Below are 21,774 nucleotides of genomic sequence, written 5' to 3'. Positions count from 1 at the left end.
AGAAGAGAGATCACTGATTAGCATTAATGAGAGCCTTCACTGTAGAGCAGAATGACAGTGCCATCATGTCGAGGTTCTCTCTGTAATTAAAGGTAGCCATACCCATATCCAGTGTGAGCAGCACAAAACAGACTTTTTTGTGTGTCAGATTTTACACCTTGGGAAGTCACTCATGACCAGAAAAGAGAACATGAGAGGAAACAACTGAGAACTCATTGTTCATACTGCTGGAATTGAAATTAACTTATAGAAAATCAGGAAAGATTTGAGCATCCTCATGAGCAGCTCTACCAAACATGCAGCATTGTTGTTTTCAATCCAATTTTCAATCCTATTTTCAATCCAATTCTACCCATAATGGGCATAAGTTTACAGATGAAGAACACTGATCTTGTGTTCAAGAATTTAAAGGTACATCTGCCCACAACACCAGGTGCTCTGAAGATCATCCTTCAACAAAAACAGCAAAAACAAAAAAAACTACAGGGTTTTTCCAATGTCTCACAGACTTTCCCTAAGAAGAAAAATAAAATCCGTATAATGTAGAAATAGAATCTGTAGTAATCTAGAGAAAGGAATAAGAGCAGAAACTAGTATTTAATGGTACAAAGTCAGTCCTAGGCTTCTAGGTAGCCTCAGCTCATTTGCAAAGTAGTGTATTTCTAAGTAATAAAGACAAATATGTCAGGACAGCAGTTAACCTGGAATTGACCTCAATAGACAACATCAACATCTGCTGTCAGCCTATGGATAGAGGGTGTACAAGGAGTTACAGATGACAGGAACTATGCAAGATAAAACAAGCAATTAAAACACTATACCTCAGAATATAAAAATTACTCAGCAGACAGTCAAGAACAGAGAACAAAAAATATTTCTACAGTCCCTTCACTTTCCTTTAAGTACAGTGAGACAGAAAGCAATTAATCCCACCAAAGAACCTCACCAATTTCTCTGCAAAACTCAGAGCCACTGATTATTCACAGATTGAATATGGACGTTCAGCTACTGACAGAAACATGGTGGACACCTGGGACCAGTGAGGATATTTATATCAGGATGACACAAAACTGTCTTTGAAATACAGAAATGAATGCACTTATAAAGTGACAACTACAAAAATGTAAATGCTGAGCTAAGGACCTGTCCAGAGGTGCTGTGTTGAACACAGAGCTGTTACACCTGCACAGACTCCTGCAAGAACTCCACCTGCCTTATCAGCTATACCAGCAGCCTTTCTGAACTGCCCACTCCCTCAACAGATGAAAAAACAATGGGTCAATCTTGTTACAATTGTAGTTAAAAATATATTATAATTTTTATTATTATTATTTCGTACTTGTAAGGTATACATAGCATAATGTATGAAAACTTAATTTGAAACCATTCAGAATGCTAGAACATATGGAAATTATCTTAAAGGACCAAGGGAATGATGCCTTGTATCACTTTTCAAAGTAACTTGCAAATGCTACAGCACAGACTGTTAAGGGAAATGCCACTCAGCCAGAAACACTGGGAGAGAATTCACCAGGCTTCCTACTGCATCACAGCAAACAGGAACACACCAAAAACCCACTGCTGCCTTTGGAGTACCCAGTTTGCAACACCTTAGGATTCCTGAGCTGATTATCAGTAAAATGTAAGCACTTAAAAGCAGTGATTGCAACATTGAAAATCATTAGATTTGTCTGTCTTAGAAATTTCAGGGACTAATAGCATTTTTCCCTCAAATGGACCTTAAAATTGGGAAATGATCACAGTGTTCCTTCTTAAGGAGGGAGTTGGTTCAAATTAGCTCACCAGCTCCACAGATACTTCATTTTTAGTAAAAAACAGCACAAGGATTCTTATTAAATTGGTCCTAACCATGAAAGAGATGAAAAAAAATTGTTTTCAAACCAGTCTAACGATACTTGCTAACAGTAGTATTTATTTATGGAATGGAGCTGGCAGGCAAGAGGTGTAGACACAAAGTTAGGCAGTGCTGCTGAGCCCTCAGTTTGCAGATGACAGCTGTCAGTTCTGCTCCAGCACAGCCTGCTGCTCCTGCATGAGTGCTCTAGGGTAGGTCACCGCTATGACAGCACTTTTTCCCTAAAGTCTTCCTGGAAGTTCCCTCTGAAGCACATCCCTTTAATCAAGTCACAATCTGCACACACACAGGCTCGTACACAACAGCCATGTGTGAGGAGGGGAGGTGGGATGGAAGGATCTGATTTCCATTTTTTTCCCTCTAGGAAGGTTTGAGGAGAAAGTGGAGATCAGCAGCACCATTATCTCCAGCATGTGTTATTAGCAGCCACGCAGAAGCCAGTCAGCAGCGTCTGGCATTGTTTGGAGCAACACAAAAGACCTTCTGTTTGGAAAGTTCAAGAAAGAAAAGGCAGAGCCTGTGGCCTGGTCCTGCAGTCAAAAGACTGACACAGAGGCTGGGAAGTTCTCAGGCAGAGGCTGATCCCAAGCCCTTTGAAGTTGAAGGGAAAACTCCCATGGACTCCAGCAAGCTTTGGATCATGCCTGAAACACGCTGAAGGGAACAAAGCAGCATAAAAGTAGAAATGAGCATCTCCAAGGGGGAATTTAAACAGCGCAATGGTGACCAAATATATTCATCATGGTTGCTGATACCACGTGGTTTTGTGATGTTTGGCAAAGTAGGATTATATTAAATTTTTAAGTCTTTTCATTAGGATACAGCAGTTGTACACTCATTAGGTATTTTTCAGTTTAAAATGCTATGCATCATGCCCCAGCATTGAGTGTTTTATATGGCATTTTGCAGAAGGAAAGCTGGGTAGAAAAAGTCCCTTCCAAACTGCTGAAATTATGAGTTTTCTGCTTTCTTTCCCCACTGCCTTGTCCCAAAAAGGCTGGTCTACAGCTATAAAATACACAGTCTAGGACTGAAAACCTTATTAAGGACAATGTGCTGGCATCATCTATTCATGGGCAGCCGCTTGAGAAAGAGCCCAACCCAGAAGAAACTCTATAGCAGCACATTCTCCAAACAATTACTAAAGGATCCCAAGTGCAGGGAGGCTCCAAATCCTCTGCTTAATTATAGTTTAATTAATTTTCTCATTAAAGATGAATATAGGAGCATTCAAGATGAAAGAAAAGTCTTCTGATTTCTGTAACATTTCCATAATAATTTTCTTGCATATAGGAGTAATCGTTTCAGTGGGTTTAAGCTTTGGTGCTGTCTGGGTCCTAAATGATATTCTCTGGGAGTTAATTTGTTACAAACTTTTTTTTTTAAAACACTTCTTGTAGCCTTTGCACAAGATTCAACAAAGAGCCAAAGTAACTCCCTTCCCCCCTCCCACCCCAAAAACAAAAAATGCAGGATGTTTCCTCTTTTCCTGGCTAATAGAATCCAACTGTTGCATGACATCATTCCCCAGAGTTAGGGAATCCAAGATCACTCTGGCATTCTCGGCTGAGAGTAAACACCACCACCAATAAAAAAAAAAAAAAATTAAAAAAAATCATCAAACTTTACAATGGGAGGACATAACATTAAAAAGGCAATTTTTGTTACCTGAAATTTGGAGCATTTCCCTTTCCACTCCATTCTCAGATTTGTATTTCCCAGACAAAACTCTGTGTTATTATCTGAGGCAATCAGAAAACCAGTCGTTTAGTGTCTAATACCTGCTGTGCTTCCCATAACTCCTTCATATGACCTCTCGCAGCACTGATTCCAGCTAAAATGATTGCAGAGAACACAGACTGGCCAGGCCAGTTGTCATGGAGATCTCTCTCCCCCCACCCCCCCTTTTCATAAGCGCGCGCGCACACACACACACAGATTTAAACAATTCTGGGAGGCATCCACAAAACAGCATGCCTTTTCATCAGCTAAGTTTTGAAACATTCCACCCCTCCTCCAGCCCCTCCCCAGAGTCAGCCCAGGAAGCTGAGATTTGGGCAGGAATTGATTGTGGAAATGAGAGATATTGTCTTCTGAAAAAGAGAAAACAACCACAAAACTTTTTTACTTTTAAGTAAAAAAAAAAAGAGATGTTTGCTCACCAAAGCTTTGAACTAAAAGTAAATCTATCTCATTCAGACCTGCAGGCTATTTGTCTTTGCCTGCCTGGGTATGAATTTGATATGTGAAAGCACTAAAGCTTTGTTGAAATACAATCATGCAGATTACAAGAAATGCTGCTGGCATGGCCTAACTGCTTACCTTGCTGTTCTTCCAGTACCAAGCCAGTGACTTAATTAGCACAGGTATTCATAAGGTCATGCAGGATTTCCTGTATTCTTTCATGTTTCTGTAATTAAGAAGAAAATTGGGCAGGTCAGGAACATGCAGCTCGAACAAACAAACAGAAGAAAATCCCCCAGCTAAACAAGAACACAGAGATACATCTGGAAGTTTTCTCGTACTGACTGTAAGTTTAAGTGTTGCTTACCCAAAACTTGTTATCTCCCACTTAAAGGAGAAACCCATTTCACTGACATTTGCGAATACAAGAACTGATTAGTTTACCATATTCACTGGCACCATGGTTGCAAAACAAAACTTACTCCAAACATAAATAAAGACCTACAATTTTTTCCTTGACAAAAAGTATCCAAATTAATCCCCACCAACATAATATAGGAAAGTCTGGACTGATAAATCAAGAGAACAGAAAATACCTTATAAAAAAGAAAGGACATTTATTAAGAAAATTCAGTTAAAAAAATATTTGGAGACTCAGAGTAAGGGTACTGTGCCCAAAGTTTTTACACTTTGAGAAATACCTTGGAGACTTACTCTTCAGAGGATTTAATCAGAGTCAGTCAATCAAAGTTTTAAAACTTCTTTAAAGATACTGAAGGGATTTCATGAGTCTGTGTTCTGCAGTGAGCAGTATAAGCAGCAGTCCCTCTAGCGGGCAGAAAATTGCAAAGCTGCCTATGCCAAGCTAAATAGGAAATCAATTTCTTCTGTATCTATTAACCACTTCATTGTGCTGTTATAATGCTCCACCCGTGCATTTAAAACCCAATACTGGCATACGAAAACCTTATATGTTATTTTGGGAGTTGAACACAAGAAAATGTACATGATATAACCAACATAATTAGGTTTCTACATGAGGAGATTGAAGAGTTCCAATATATTACTCTTCTGGTTGTGTGAGATAGCCAAGATGCTTCATGGGAACACCTGTCTCTTCCTATAGCCATCCTGACATATAAACTACACCAGAGCATATTATACTGCCTCATATTATACTGCCTGTACTACTCAAAACTCTGAATTTTGTGAGTGGCAGAGCTCCCAGCAGGTTGCACACTTAAATCACCTCTCTCTAACAAGAACATCACACAAAAGCATACACACACACACACACACATATATATATATAAAATAAATTATATATATAACATATATATATAAAATATGCCTATACACATAGGCATATTTTACACTGTTACCAAAACCTGTGTGCAGACTACTCACAGGTAGATAAATAAAACAAAACACCTACTTAAGCTGTCAAGGATCCAGAAGATGCTGAAATGACAACACATCAAATAGTTCCTAGATATGAAAACACCATATGCTAAGTTTGCAATTTCACACTAAAGATACACTAAGAATGCACCAGTGATGCCCAGCCAGAGCCATGAGAGCCAAATATTAAGGAATTCTGACTTGGTTTTGTCCTGGAAAGTTCCTTTGGTGTATGACCAAGATAAATTCATCACATGCTGCAAGTGGGCACAATTTCAGCAGTGTGACTGGGGAAAGAGGGGAACTGCTAACTCCTCACAGGAAAGTAACGTTTTGCACAGCATCACTGCAGAGGGAGTGTTCAAGGACACTGAAGTAATAAAAAAACACTCTAGGAATTGATCAATGGACAGGTGAAATGGCTAATCATGCTCAGCTCTTCTATAGACCCTACTACTGATAAAATGGGAATGTATACCATCTGCATCACATCCCACTCCAGCACTCATGGCAAGGCTCTGTGGCACTTCATTCCGTGATCACATCTGCATATATGGCAAGGATCTGGGGGAGCAGGCAAGCTGCCATTCATAAATCACTGGAAATGCTGTGTGCATTACATACACTCTCTGTTACAGTTTAAAATTCCAAGCAAAGCAAGTGAAGTTGTTAAAACACATCAGGCATACACAAATGTGTAGGAACAAGGCACAGTAGTAAAACCATGACCCAAGCTTTGGCCTTGGGGAGGTGACTACCACAGAAGCCCTCAGACAAGCACGTTTCTATTGTAAGCCCCATGAATACCATGAATACACCCAAAATTAGTTCCTTGCCAAAAGGTGGCATATGTCACTCAGATTGATCCCAGTGAAACAAGAGCCATTCCCACATTTTACTCACTGGGATCACAGCACATCAATAGCTCAGAGCACAATTTAGACTCTGGACAGAGTCTGAAATCATAAACAGAGGACATGATGAACAGCTGATTTTGCATTAATTACAACATCATGGCTACCCTGCCATCAAAAGGCATCAGAGTGTGTACCCTGACCCCCTGCAGGAGACAGACAACCCATTACTCACACACAGCTGATGTTTGGTTTCTTATTTCTGACACACTTCCCTTTCTGACTGGTTGAACACACTCCTTCCTACACTCCTGGCCCTGGGATGGAGCAGCCACATGAGGTGCAGGAGCAGACACGAACTGGGCAGGTGAGTGCACAGCAGGAGCCCCCACCAGGCACACCTGGAGTCTCTGCCTGGAGACAGCAAGGGAAACATGAGCTGCCCGGCCTGAGATCCTTTCCTGAATGCTTTCCAAGCAGCCATCAGCAGCAACAGGAGAGGAAACAAAAATCAGACTTGTTCCTCATGAAATGTTATCACTTTCAGTAGGTGAAAACACAATATCAGAGGTGAGCTCCAGACTAAACCAACCACAACAGCAGCACAAATCTCTCGTAGGTATAAATTCAAATTAATCACTGCTACAACTTCAGTAACATTTTCCTTTGCATTTTTTAGATAAAAAACACTCTTGCAATGTTACTTAGGATTTTTCCTCTCCTCAAATAACTTTGTGCCCTTCACAAGGGCTTTTGCCCCTTTTTCATTGAAGTGGCCATCTTATTGCTCTTCCTCATGTCACCTCTACACATTTACTGACCATCTTTCCAGCGACCTCAAAAAATATGTATTTATTTGAAATTCCATAATTTAAGATGCAACAACAAAAAGTGAAACTTAAGTAGTCTGTCCCAGTATGTTTTTAAGCCAATACTGCTGCAAGTGCCTGCAGCTCCTGCTGACCTCACTGGGAGAGGCAGGGAGCCTGGGAGCAGCACTTCCTCATCACCAGGCAGTGACTTGCAGAGGTATGGAAATAAGGGGAAAAGCCCAAGCCAGCTCTTAATGTAAAGCACACATGCAGTACAAAAACTGTGTTCTTTGCTCCTTTTATAGAGAGCCAGCACTCAATACTTTTGCATGGGGAATTCTGTGGGCTACCAGGTGGGGCAAAGTGATGACAGGCAGGGCAGCAGGCACCACACACCCTGAAGCAGTCCCATAGCACTACTGAGTTCTTTAAATTAACAGTGCACAGCACTGGCCCTTATTGGTAACACTCCAACATGATGGTGTAAGAACACAACAACAAAGCAAGTGGCACAAGGTAACACATTTGACCCCAAAGGTATTGTTATACTGAGGTGATTGAAACTTCCACTGCCTTCAGTGGCATGTTAACTTCAATTTTGCCCCACTGTGTGTTTTGTCCAAGTAAGTAGCACAAAAGAAGATTGTAGCCTTGTTAACAATGGCAAAAGAGTTGGTTCAACATAGGAGCTCTCCAGTTGCAAAGGGACTGCACAGGTGAAAGACTAAGATCAGTCAGCTACGGACTTGTTTTCTTCCCCCATTTCAGATCCATTACTCATAGTATATACACAACTCTCTTCTAACAGGAGAATTAAATTTCCATGACCTCCTCAATGATCTAGCAAGGATCAAGTTTGCAGCACTGTACTGGTTTCACTAACCCAGAAAAAAAAATAAAAAAATTGTGTGTGTATATCCCCAGTATTTATATAGTATGTATATAGGAAATGACTAATCATAGCTGTGCTCTCTTTGAGATGCTGCCAATCCCTTTATGGCCCTATATCCCATTTCAGTTTGATCTCATTCTGCAAATGAGCCTGCCATTCTTGCATCTGACCCTGACACTGCAACTGTGTGCAAGACAGCAATTTGAAAAAGTTTCTAATTCACTAAATCTAAGGGGAGATCTGTACCTGGGGGTCACGACAAGAAGCTGACATGCACTCAACTGCTGTGCAAACACTCATTCAAAAATAAAGTGGCTTAACTTTGTGGCTATTATTATTTTAGGCCATGATTCAGCAAAGCACTTAAACATTGACTTCAAAAGAACTTAAAAATACACCAAAATGCGGGCTACAATATTTTACCAAAGTGGTGGTTTAGTAATGTCATATATTTTAGAAAAGAGAAGTGGAAAGAGCTTATATTTGGCAATTAAAGCTTTAAGGCAGTGTTTGGTCATACTGGGACACAACCCTCATGCTAACTCTACTAATGATGCTGAAAATTTGCTGAGCAATAAGCTGAATAATTCCTTAATAAAACAACTTTAAATGTGAACAGCGTGGAATTAACTCATGCAAATGCCTGGTTTGAGAATTATCCATACCTATGGTCTGATTCATGACAGGAGACACATATTACAGCTCACCCTGCTAGAAAAGCAGTGCAAAGCCAAACAAGCCATACAAACTGGCTCTGGGCCCAGGCAGCCAATTCAGCCAGCCCTCAACATCCCAGTGCTGCAAACTGTGTCAGATGGCACCTGGCCAAGGCACAAGCCAAGCCAGAGGGATAACCAAAAGGTGGGAATCTCGTGTAAATAAGTCCTTCTGCTCCTTAACTCTCCAGAGCCTGCCCTGGCTGCAACCAATCTTCCTTCCAGTCAACACCCTTCCTTGCATGGCTCTGCTGCATCCCAGGCATGCCCAAAAGGGAGAGACAGGAAGCTGTAGGTCCAAAACTGATGGAGGGGGAGAAGCCCTCAAGGAGAGGTTATTTGTCCTGTCTGTATATCCCCAGCAAGGGTGGATTTATGCCCCAAGCAGAAGGGCAAATGAGACAAGCAGGTTTCCTCTGGGAACCATCCATATCAGGAGAGACGTCAATGAGTTTCTTGAAACTCCACAGGATTTCTGATTTGACCCTACATGAATGTGAGATCTCCATTTGTCTCACTTTACTACTGTTTCTCTCTAGTAGAAGTGAGAGGACAAGTTTCTGTTGCCCCTGTTCACAGCACACATCCTGTGACACAGAATGCTACACATGGGACTAGAAGACAATTCAAAAAACAGATCCCCTCACACCTGGAATTGCACTGAAGCAGAACACACAAGAATAGAACTTTGGGAGGACTAAATCTTGTGTGAATCTGAGAAAGTGCTGCAAAGCTTTGACTTAATGGGAACAGAGGGGCAGAATCCTTCTCAGAGCACATAAATTATGGGAACACAGGTTATATAAGCCAAATCTCCAGCTGAAGGGGAACTTTTCAAACCCTTGTCAAGGTATCCCACTACCTGTACTTGCATCCACGTAGTGGGACAAAGAAAAAGATGCAGTTGGGAACCATCTCTATTGTTACACTGGCTATATGAAGCTAACAAAGGGAAGAGAATCTTTTAGCAAAGCAAGGGACACAAGGACAGATAATATTGCTGGGATTACTTCTGAAGCAGAATATGGGTAGTGGTTACAGTTTTCTCCCTGCAAAGATGCTTTCCAGAGCAAAAGAGTTCTTAAGTTAAACTCAAAATGGAAAATGTGGGCCTAAGGCTGTGCATCCAGTATGATATCACCTTGTTTACATGAGGAAAAAAAAAATCACAACCAATAGCACTGTACACTCTTTGAACTTCTAAATTGATAAATAAATAGATAAATAATGACAACATGTTTTGTGATTCCTTTTGATCATCAACTATGAAAGTTCACAGGAAGTTTATACAACCCCCTCTTACTGGACAGATCTTATCTTCCAAATGGTAGGAGCCAAGAGACTCCAAGAAAAAAGTGTCAGCCTGATGTTCCTTTGGACAAAAGGCAATGACTTCTCTGTGTGCTAACACAGTTGGCTTCCTTTATATTAGCCATGACTTGAACTTCCAAGCTGGCCTGGAGATCCTGTGAGCTGCTGCTAACATGCTAGGGGAATGTCTGTGAGCCCCATCTCCCATGTCTGAGGAGGGTGGATAGTGCAAGCACTGGCCCAGCACTACTCCCATCACCTTCGCCCCATGGAAATCAAAGCCAGTGGCAGCGTGTGTTTCCTCAGGGATAAAAAAGAGTTTGTCTTTTGTACTGTCATAAACATCATAGCAGGCAGATTTTAAGCCACAGACAATAAAGCATTTTCTTCTCTACTTTGGATAGAACAGATAAACATAATATTGCTTTGAATATGCAGAGCTCCTTTCATTCAAGGCCCTCAGGGTGCTCTGCAAAGCCGCATAATGTCACTCCAGTGTGGCTGTTTGGAAAAAAGGAGTTCAATGGCTTTGTGTGCAAGTCTGCACAGTGACCCCCTGGAATGACCAACAGTGTTCTAAACACCAGGCTCTGCTGCTTGCCCCAAGGCCAGAGTTAGAACCTGGAAGGCAGTTGGGGTCAGTCAAAACTGGGGTTTTCTGGAAAAAAGGTTGGGCATAGGAAACAGCCAAAACAGGGCCTTTTTTTTTCTAGCTGGTTTCCAGTGCCACAGAGGGAATGAAAGTCAGTGACATTGGAGTGACTAGGGTGAGCTTGTGCAAAACAAAAGAAATCCAAAACCAGACCACGCAGACAGTTCAGAAACATTTTATGAACTCCGTGTTTCTTTCTGAGTACTTCAGTGCTTCCTGGGTTTACAAATGGAGTGTGGTACAGAGACATCCAAATCAGCCATGACCACCCTAACTCCAGAACTGGGAGCAGCACAGCTCCAACAGCACAAAGCAGTGCTTGAACTGGTGCAGCTGCATTTTCTGGGAAGGGGGTCATGGCACCACACAGTGCCCCACTGCAGTGTAAGGTGGTGCAGACCTCCTGGAGTCACCTCCAGGGCCCTTTGTGCTGACATCCACTGTGTGGCACACACATTCCCAGAGCAACACACTGCAGGCCACAGAGGAAGCCGGTCCCAGCACTGGAAATTCAGCTCCCAGCACCCAAGGTCCAGATGAATGCTTTAAAAGCAATGTCATCCTTCCTCCCTCAAGTCTGTGCATTCTTCAAGACAAAGCAGGGGATATCTCTGAAAATAACCCCATACCCAATGATGGGCCATCCCAACATCCACATTTAGGCTGCTGGAGAATCACACACCTACATATCTTTTCTTTACCACTCAGAGTAGAGGTTATTACTTAAGAAAAAAAGTACATATTCTGCTTCATTCTCATGAAAAGAGAGAGCTCAAAGATTTTGCTTTGTGACATGAAAAAGCATCATTTCTTATTTTCATGAAATTACCTTCCATTTTAGAGAAAAAAGGAAAGCAAGAATCAACCCTTTTTTTTTTTTTCCCACATCAAACTGAATAGGGCAGAACTTGGGAAAGTACCAGTGCTTTTCCTCCAAATCTGGGAAAACTATACAGTTTACATAGGCCAGGACACTATTAGAGATATTTTCCCTTTAAAACACTGGATAAGGTCCATGTAGTCACATGATGTTCCCCACTGTTATGTACATTGTTTTAAGAGGATGGACAAAATTCCCTCCCTGGAATTGCTGCTGCTTGCTGTTCATACTATGGAAGTGGTGAAATCCCACAACACAGGCTCAGTGTCAGCCATTCAGTGTGCACAGACCACACACCAGAAAGTTTGCAAAACATCTTGCTGCCAGTGAAGAAGAGCAAACAAAACCTCTTTTAAAAAAACCTCTCTTAAAGGCCTCAGTTTCTAGCTAACCTCTAACCTGGGGTAGCACTGAATGTTGCACCAACATCTCCACCTAAACCCCACAGCTGGGCCAGGCTGCCAAGGAACTGGACATCCCCAGTCAATCCCACAGAGTTGTGCCAAGATTTAAACGTGCCAGCTATGGCTGTTACCCTTGCAGCAGGGTGTGTGTGTGTGTGTGTGTGTGTGTGCACTGCAAACACAAGTTAGTGCCTACAGTGCTGGAAGCAGCTCATGGAAAGTCTGAACCGTAAGATGCAAATCATTAGGAGCAAGCATCACAACTCGCTCTGGGGAAAATTCCCCATTCAAGAACAGACACGCTGATTACGTCTCCAGTTTTCTGATTTCCTGATGTGTGAAAGTCCCATCAGTAAACATGAGAGCTCTGTACTTACTGAAAGCATAAAGCAACGCTCTCAGTTTGCCAGAAAGAGCTGAAAGGGCTATTTTGCACATATGCATGGTGTTGAAAACCTCTTCTCTTCCTCCTGTGCTGTGTGGAGAGGCCTAACAAGGAGTCACAAGAGTCAAATGCTGTTCTTGCTTTTGACACCATGCAGGTACATGGCCTTGGATAGTTTTCTTTGCCTGGTAACATGAGGCTGTTTGGCTTTCTGAAGGTGTTGGAAGAATGCAGTAAATTGTAATCCCACCATGAACTTCAAACAGCATCTATTTTTGGTCACGTTAAACACTTCTGTACATTAAACAATCTCTAAGCTGTTTACAGTTTCTTAACCTGCTTCACATCTATGCATTTTTGATACTCACTCCAGCCTGAAAAATGCCAAACATGAACGGGGTTTCCTTATCATCCTTACCACTGAAAAAAGAATTTTCCCTCACAATTTACATGGTCTCAGAGAGCAACAAATGTAAATGCTCTCCTGAGACACTGAAAGAATTAGAACCTGATTTTTACTGCCTGTTTATTCTGACTAAGTCAGAATTTTGCAGAATTTTTCTTAGATTTTTATAGTTACATTGTGAGATTTAAAACAAACCAAAAAAAAAAATCAAAAAACCTATACTGTGGGCCATTTTTAAAATCTCCTCCACCCAGCTGCATTCAAAATAAGCTGCAATGCACCTGTCTTGTAAAAGCCTCCACAATGGTTAAATTTTCCTCACAAAGTCTTGTCTTATCACTAGTTTTATCTCCAGTTTACCTGGGCGTGACCAGGAGCAAATCTCAGCAATTTTAATTCCTCACTGCCTCTAGAGTGGCTCCCAAGTATAATTCACACTTGTGAACCAGCTATAAAATTAAACAAGAGCTTGCAGCCCCCCTTCCCAGATATCTCAGACACTCACAGAGAGCCAGCAGGCCAGCACAGTGTAGATGTTTGTAAAACACTGTGTCATTTTGCATCCTTTTGGAATGGCAGCTCAATACTTTAGAAAATACAACCATCCCCTGCAATTCAGCATGAGACATAGGAAGCTGAAACAACTTTCTGCTTTCTGCCTGTTCCCTTATCGCTAAAGAGCTGATAATAACTGAATCTACTGGAAATACTATTACAATAAACTTATTAATCTTCATAAGATGGCCACAGACTGCTGGAAGGAAAGCATTACTATATTAAGAAGAGATTGGCTATGTCTTTTAATTTAACTGGATTCCCACTACTAGATCCATTTAAGAGGCTGTACTAATACATTCCTTAGGAACATTTTCCTTATACAATTTTAAAATCACATGGTGAGCTAGGGAATGGAAAAGAAATGTCATGCACTGTCATGCACAGACAGAGAATAAGAGTCAACTGCTTGCAGGCTGTCTCCTGGATGAAAGAGCAAGCCCATTAACAGGAGAAGGTGATAAAAAATCCATATGCAGCACAGAGCACCTCTAAAAGCCAAAACAACAACAGGCAGTTGAGGTGGAGAGTAGAGCAGACTGCTATGACTCATAGGCTATAAGTCTAGTCAGTGAAAAATCTGGCAGAAGTTTGCTGTTGGACTATGTCAGTACATTCCCAAGAGATTTATAGCTGCTTATTAAATCATCTGTTCCTTTTAAAACTAAAGAAACTGTATATGTTTCACTGGATTTTACATCTGCTAGAAAGACCCATTAGTACAGAGTAGAGTTTTTCCTATTGAGTGAGTCATCCAAAGGATTTTAAGACCTTACTTGAGAGAGGAAGGGAAACCTACACAAGTGATGGGCTGCAGCATGATCCAAAACCTGCTGCTTCAGGATGGGTCTCCCTCACTGGCATCTCTGGTGTGCCTGGCTAATCCTCAGAACGGGTCTTTTGAGTAACAAATATTTTCTGCAGAGGAAAGGAAACAAGTACTTACTGCAGAGGAAAGTTCTATTGAGGAAATAGTCATGCCTTCAGGTAAAAGGCCACTGCGGCTTGAGACAGGGTTTGTGGAGCAGGTTCATGGAGTGTGGTGACACACAGGCATAAGCTGGTGCCAGAGGACCTGTCAAAACACGAGGAGCTGGCAGTGTCATCAGCTTCCAGACAGAAGCTGCTGTGCTCAGGAGCTGGAGGGAAAACCCCACTAGCCCTGCAGTGTCATCTCAAAACCCAAAGGAAAAGAAAAAGGAGCTGTGCACAGTCCCGCCCCAAGCATGAAGAATGCTGCTTGAGCACTGGTTAGTTCACAGGAGAGCAAGACAGAAGGATGGGTAGGGCTGTCATTTCCAACCTGGTTAGCTAAATAACCTGTTTTGTTATCTCAGAGTACTCTTTGAGCATCTCTGTCCCTACCCTTCCCACACATTATCCATTGAAAAAACCTGCACAAAGAATGTTCCTTCTCCCATCTTCCCTCCTCTCAGTCTCACTTTTTTGGCTCTTTTTTCACCCTTAGGCACATTCACAGATTAGCTCTCTGAAATAACCATCTCTCAATGGTAATGTACAAAGATATTATTAAATAGAAGCCATTCACTGAGGTATAGATGGGGCTGAACATCCTAAATTTACATAAAGTAGGAAAGTTTTCCAGTTTTTAAATTAACTCCTTCAAAATAAACACAGTCCATGCACATTTGCCAAACATAAGAATGCAGAAATACTCTGTCTACAGCTACTTCAGTGCTAAGATTGGAATAGAGATGTACGTTAAAAACACCAAAAATGCCCTTCAGTGTCAGACCAGCAGTGCCTCTAGCTCAATACTCTGTCTCCAGAAACAGTGAAAGGCAGTGCTAGTCAGGACAAGCCCAGGAACCTCGCCGCTTTCTGGCCATTTTTCTCTGTCCATGGGAGAGTGCAAGCTGTGGGTGAGCAGAGCTGAAAAGCAGCGAGATTTACAAAATGTTGCTAACGGTGCTTTTGTTACTCCTGCTGTACCACTAAAATCCTATTAAGTCTGTAAAGTAAAGCACAACAGAAAGCCATGTGTGAACTGTTGCTCTCAGCTGAAAAGTCAGCAACTTGGGAGCTTGAGAACACAATAATAAAGTCAAGACCCACACCAGCTCACGCACACTGAACGCCCAAAGCCTGCGAGCGAGTGAAGGAGCCAAGCATCATCATGCCCATGGGCACGACTGTGGCAGATTTGCCAGCACACACTGGATGGGGGGACAAGAAGGGATGGGTTGCTCAGCACATTTCTCTTTCATGTTTTTGAATGGTTGCCTTGTAAAAGTCAATTTGCTAAAAAACATGACAAGATAATGGTAGGTCCTGCTGAATCGGCACAGCTATGCTATGCCAAACTGATTCCTGCAGTAAATCATGTGCACTCTCCAAACACAAAGGCAGGGCTGTACAGCTCTGCAAACTCGTTATTTACTTTTGCCAAAAATGACAAAATGTCTGTCAGACTTGTTTTCTCTTTATTATCTCTGCACTGAAGTATCTTTGCTTTAGAACTCTGAATCAATTCAGATGGAATAAATAAGCATGGTGAATTTGATCTCCCAGCAATCTGTACAGGAACTGAGCTAGTATATGCTCAATAGGTTACAGCCCATCCCCTATCCTTAAAAAAAAAAAGAAAACTATAAAACAATATTGTGAAGGTGGAAAAAAATAACATCATTATGGGAATATCCATACTCAGCACAGTAATACCACATCTTGTGCTATTCAGGGTGAGACATCATGACTAAAGCATATCACCCCTGCTAGTCACATGCTGCTAGAGTCAGGATGGTGGCACAGAAAACCAAGAGCATTAATCAGTCTTCAGCAATCATCTTTGTATCTTTTAATTTGGCTCTCCTTCCTTAATGGGAGGCAGCTACACCGATTAACCAATTGTTCCATGTCAGCCTTGCTCCCTGTGTCACACAACTCCGTATCTCACAGCAGGTGAGCTTCGAGCAACTCACAGCCCAAGCCACTCCAGATCAGCATCACCCCAGAATGCCACCCACCCACCTCCTCAGTGATCCAGCCAGGTAATAAGCTTTGTAAAAGAAGGAGGAGTGATCACTGCATTTCACAAGCACAGGAAGCACACAAATATTGCTGTCCACTCTCACCAGAGGAAACACCACATGAGAGCTGTTGTGAGAATTCCATTAGCCTTCCAGGCCAGTGTGGAACCTGAGGCAGCCCTTAGGCAAGCTGCTGAAGTTAATGTTCAGCTTCCAAGCACATGCTCCAGTATTTGGCTGAGCTGGGACCATTTTCAAGTATGGAATGCAGAATCCCACTCAACAGTTGCTTCAGTAACAGACAAAAGTATTCTTGATATATAATAATGCAGTAATTTATGGGGGTGTATTCTCCCTTAACCATAACCTCAGACTCATCTGTTCTCTGCAAGTAATTGTTTCTTAAGGAGTATTGCTGTGCCTGTCATCTGCAAAACAGGACAGCTGCCAGCCACAATAGGAAATGATTTGCACTGATTGGAAGTATTTCTGAAACCCCACCAATTCTTCTCCATGAAAAAAAACAAAAAAAAAAAACAAAAAAAAAAAAAACCAAAACAACCCAGCCAAAAAAACACGAGTAGCAACAAGAAAACCCAAGAGAATTTGATAGTCTTTATTCTGTTCATTGTTGAGAAGTAAGGATCTTTGTTTTCTCTTTCAGACCATCCTGTTATTCACACAGTGAATTACAGACCTAACCAATTCTATAAATGGCTGTTCCCTGAACTCATGGTTTAAGTTTAGGTCAAAAGAAGATCATTCACATGTGAAGTATGACTCTCTTCTGGCAAAGTAAAGCCATTCTCGTTCCTGACAATGCTATATTTAGCTTATTTGTAACTGTCCTGATTTTCTGCCTCTTTTCCTCAAAATAAAAAATGCTAGATGTCAGAAGAAAGAGATTCTGCAATCCTCAGTTAGAAAGGTCACCTAGAAGCAAGCTCAGAGCCACGAGTCAGCCAGTGATGGCATGGACAGATTAAGACTTTCCTAAGTTCCATTTTAACATGGTACCACTGACCTATCCAAAGTCATTTGAACATCTCAATGCCTCAGTGCAGGCATTGCACTTGTTTATAACACTTGTTTACCTAATATATAGGTTATCATAAAGATGCAGTTTAGAATAACCAGATTGTTACCATTTGCTGATGATTAATGCTCCTCTGATGCCTTATAAAGCTGTAACCACTACCTGCATGCTGAGATCATCAAGGAAACAAATGATGCCCTGTAAAACCTATTAAAACAAAGCAAACACATATTAGGCAATATTGGTTTAAGCTTGTAAATTAAGGTAATACAGGGTAAATTGTGCTAGTCCTCTACAAAGACTCAGCACCTACCCAAGAGAGGCTGCTTCTTTTAGTGGGGTATGTAGCTTTGAAAGCACAGTTCATTCAGAGTTTTAGAGGAACAAGTACCTGCTTGCACCTGCTAGTCAAGAGCTGAAATAACTGATCAGAAACTATGTCTGCAGACACTTGAAGGTGAATGATTGTTCATGCCCTTAATCAACCCACAAAAACACAGACACCACAGCAGCCACTGGGCTCCCAAGCTGACCAGGAGCGTACAGCTATTTAAATATATACACAGAACCCTGGAAATCTGCCCAGTTTTAAAGCTGTAACAATGCAGTCAAATTACAGGACACCCAAAAAACATACAGCAGAGTGACTAGCTACTCCCTACTCAATTTGGTTGTCACTGATGATAAGGAGATATTTCTCCCACATGCCATGCCACCAGAATAAATAGGTGAGCTTCTATGGAACTTCAAATCCTGGAAGGGTTTTGGAGGGAGGGGGTTGGAAGAGGATTGGATCAATGTATTTTTTTAACAGTTCAGTGTTTTTTACCTGTTTGTATTTTATCAAATAGAATTGGATAGTCAGTGAAAGGTGCCAAGGACCAATCAAACCTTCAAGGGTCTGAAAATGAAACCTCAAAATGCTTTATTCCAAATCAAAAACTCTGGAAGCAAATTAGCCTCATCTGAATGGCAGGAAGATAAAAAGTGTCAATGCAGAATCATATCTGATTTCCTGCAAAGCTCTGCTCTGAAAAGCAGATGCTGTTGGAGGAGAGTGCCTGGGTTGCAAACAGCCCTGCTCACCTTTAGTGCAGTTCCTGAAATGGGAGCAAAGCAGAGAGCATGGCCATAAGGCTGTACTATCCTGATGCAGGAGAAAGCTTCTTGCTTATGAGTCAGCATCTCTTTTTAAATGAAAGACAAAAGCAGTGGGAGAATGCCTCTGAAAAGTTATTCATTTTCTCCTGTTCCCCTTCCCCCAGCTTTCTAGAGAAAGTACTTTTTAGACAAATTGCATACAGTTTGTGCTATCCTCCTGCTTGGAAAATTTGGTCTGCTAATAAAATCAAATACAAAAAACAACAACAAGCCTATTTTTGATGGGTTTGCTTGTCATGCCATGGCCCCCAGCTTCCATTCTCAGGAATTTACCAAAATATTTGTTTATTTACACAAAGCTGGAATTCTGGAGTACCAGATTCTCTTCTCATTGACCTCTGGACATGCTTGGAGGTTACAGCAATTAAATATATTTCCAGTGACATCAGTAGAGAAGTAACAGTCCTGTAAATAATAAGTTAGAAAAAAGTGTGTCTTTGTCCATCCCTTACTGATACTCAGCAAAGTGAAAGACAATGGAAGTTCTCTCTTCACCCCAGCCCTGAGCAAAGTGCCAGTTTGTTTTCCTTCAGTGAACACAATCTCTGACCACTCCAGGTAGACTTAATTTTCTCCTGTCACACCTCTCTGCTTGCTGGGAGAGGGGCTGAGTCACAGACCCATCTCCTGCTCTCCCTCCAACACCACACAACAAGTGGACAGTGAAAATAAGAAGTTAATTTTACTGGGTTTAAGTGTTTTACACCTTGAAGTAAATCCCCCAGATGCTGTGAGATGACCTAAACTAATCACAGAATTTTAGGAATAGATAAAGGCGGTGCTCTTCCTATTAGGTTTACAGATCTCAGGCCTCTGGGACTCATGTTTTAAAGCTTTCCTGTGTAGCTAAAAAACCCAGAGAGGGTCAAAATTTCTGATAGTCACTTAGCTCCAGGAACTCGGGCCTTAAAAGAAGGTAGGAAAAAACCCATATACAAAAAACCAAAAACAAACAAACAAAACAAAACAAAAAACCCTACATTAAAATTGGCAGAGTTGACAAGAGTAAGGAAGAAAAACTGTTGATTTTTTCTTTTGCATTTACCACCCACTGTCTCCCACACAATAACATTGGGTAAGAGCACATTGCGACAACACTTCTAGGTCTTACTTTAAAATTCCTTAGTCACTGTAATTGTATACAGAGCAAACAAGATCTGCTTCACTCGCCAGCAAAACACAGCAGCACCTGCACCACAACATGGCTGCCTCACAGGATGTGTAAAGATGAAGAGGAGAGAAATCAACCAGTCTGGAAATTGAATACTGGACGGCCAGACCAGCACACCCTGACCCAATGTGAGCAATGCCACCTTTGATGACACAAATGAGAGATATTTGATAACCATGCAGTGTTTTAATTATAGCTTTGTCTCTCTATGTGAAAGCTGACAGCTTTCTTGCAGGATGCAGCCACCACTCTGGGGGTGTGACACAGCTGTAGTGTCCTTACAGGATGTGACAAAACCCACCAGATTTTACCTAATGAAGGTCAACTCTTCCCTGTTCCACCAGAGCACTTCTAGAGATGGAAAACAATCCAGGGCAAGAGGCATCACACCATCAAACTTTCTGGTATTTTCCTGGAGCAAATATCAACATATTCATCTGCACATCAGGCTTATCTCAAGAGGCCAGGATGGTTAAGAACATCTTCTTCTCATACACTAGCTCTTCTTGTAACCCTCTCCACAGTGACTCCTGCAACTGCTTCCACGTGAATCATTACGTGCTGCCTACACTTCAGCCTCACTCCCCAGAAATATCTGTGTTGACTGCAAAAACACATGCTGCCACAGACCCTTCTTACAGATCAAACTGCAAGCAAGAAAGCTGCAGGACTTTTCTGCATGTTTATTTTGTGAACCCCGCATGCAGTAATTTCATCTCCCAGAGAACATGTGTACAGCTCAGCCCTGGGGGACAGGGTGAGTCTGATGCACCCTTCTGTGGGGAAGCCCCTTGCTGTGGATGGCTGCTGTGTGGAATTGCATTGTTGAGGCACGGATCAGCCATGAACATTTCTCCTTGGATGTGGAGCTCCCTTTGAACTCTCTCATAATTGCAGCGACCTTGTGCACACATGTTCATTGCCAGAGCTCTGGGTGGGAGGTGCATCTGGCACCAGATCTATGCAAACCTTGCACAGCTTCATTCTCAAGACCACTGGAGTCATCATGGGCCTTTCCACAGAGGCTTCTTCAAGCTTGAGGCCAGACCCACATTCCTACATTTTAAAGGACATCAGAACTGCACTGATTTTCAGGCAAGTGTTGAGTCACCACCCTACTGCTGCAAGGCCAGGAGAGTGACCTGCTCTGCCAGCTTTTTCCACAAGCCCTCAAGGCTGACCTTATTCACTGCACTCACTGTGTTCATTTTCTTCTCACCAACACAGAGAAAAATTAGACACAAACTCACCATGAAGAGTCTTAGGCTAGAAATTTGGAGAAAACATTTTTTTTCCTTCCCTTTTCCAAAACTTACATTCACCCAAACTGTTCATTAACACAGAAATGTCCCTCTCTTTGGTGCACAACTGCCTACCTCAGCTTTACCCTGGGACAGCAGTGGACATCAACAGGCAGAAGCCCCAGCCCATCAAGACTCAAACACTTTCTCAGTCTGCTCCTCAGGAAGTGAGATATTGGACTCTTCCTTGCTTTAGCCCAGGGTACACTTGTAACTCATCATTTGGCCTCCAGAAAGAAGCTCTGCTGCTCCTTACTCATGCTCAGTAGCACTTTAGTCACTGAGCTGTCTCACAGAGCCCAGAAGAAATTCTTACATAGTAAATAACATGTGCCATTAATTATGTCAGTGCTTGGCCCACATCAGAGCAGCTGTCAGGGCCCCAAGTGCACCAAAAACCTTTAAATGCCCTGTCCAGCCAGACCTGGGACTGGCACCCCCAAAGCCACTGTCCAAGGGACCAGCAGCCCAGGGTAAGCTCAGGCTCAGCCATGCTGCAGGTTCACCCCCCACCCCAGCCCTGTCCTTGCTGGGCCTGACTTGCTGTGTGGATTTATCTTGGGCCCAGCTCTTCTCTCTGCATCTGCACAGTGATCACTGGGCCACCAGTGACAGCTGGCACTGCCACCAACCTGGTCCCACTTGGGCACCGTGGGACTTTGCTGAGGTCAGTGAGAGCATTGTCCTACCTGTGCTGGGGTCACCCTCAGCTCCTGGCTCATCCTGTCTCATGGTCCAGCCTTTGCTCACCTGGCAGTGCCATGCACCCCACACTGTTTCCATTTGC

General features: G+C 42.3%; 1 protein-coding gene across 4 annotated transcripts in view; it reads right to left on the bottom strand.

The window, feature by feature from the left end:
- DENND2B (DENN domain containing 2B) overlaps positions 1-21,774 on the bottom strand; it is a 154,025-nt gene that overhangs the window by 113,315 nt on the left and 18,936 nt on the right. For 3 of the 4 annotated variants that reach the window (XM_019006993.2, XM_015630934.3, XM_015630932.3), the window contains 2 exons: positions 4,199-4,286; positions 3,545-3,618 (listed from right to left, as the gene is read on the bottom strand). The gene's annotated coding sequence lies outside the window, so the exon portion shown is untranslated. The remainder of the gene's footprint in view (positions 1-3,544; positions 3,619-4,198; positions 4,287-21,774) is intronic. The other variant, XM_015630933.3, reaches the window with a different exon arrangement.

The sequence above is a fragment of the Parus major genome, chromosome 5, assembly GCF_001522545.3.
Source record: "Parus major isolate Abel chromosome 5, Parus_major1.1, whole genome shotgun sequence".
Classification (NCBI taxonomy): Eukaryota; Metazoa; Chordata; class Aves; order Passeriformes; family Paridae; genus Parus; species Parus major.
This window is presented reverse-complemented; position numbering and strand designations above follow the sequence as displayed.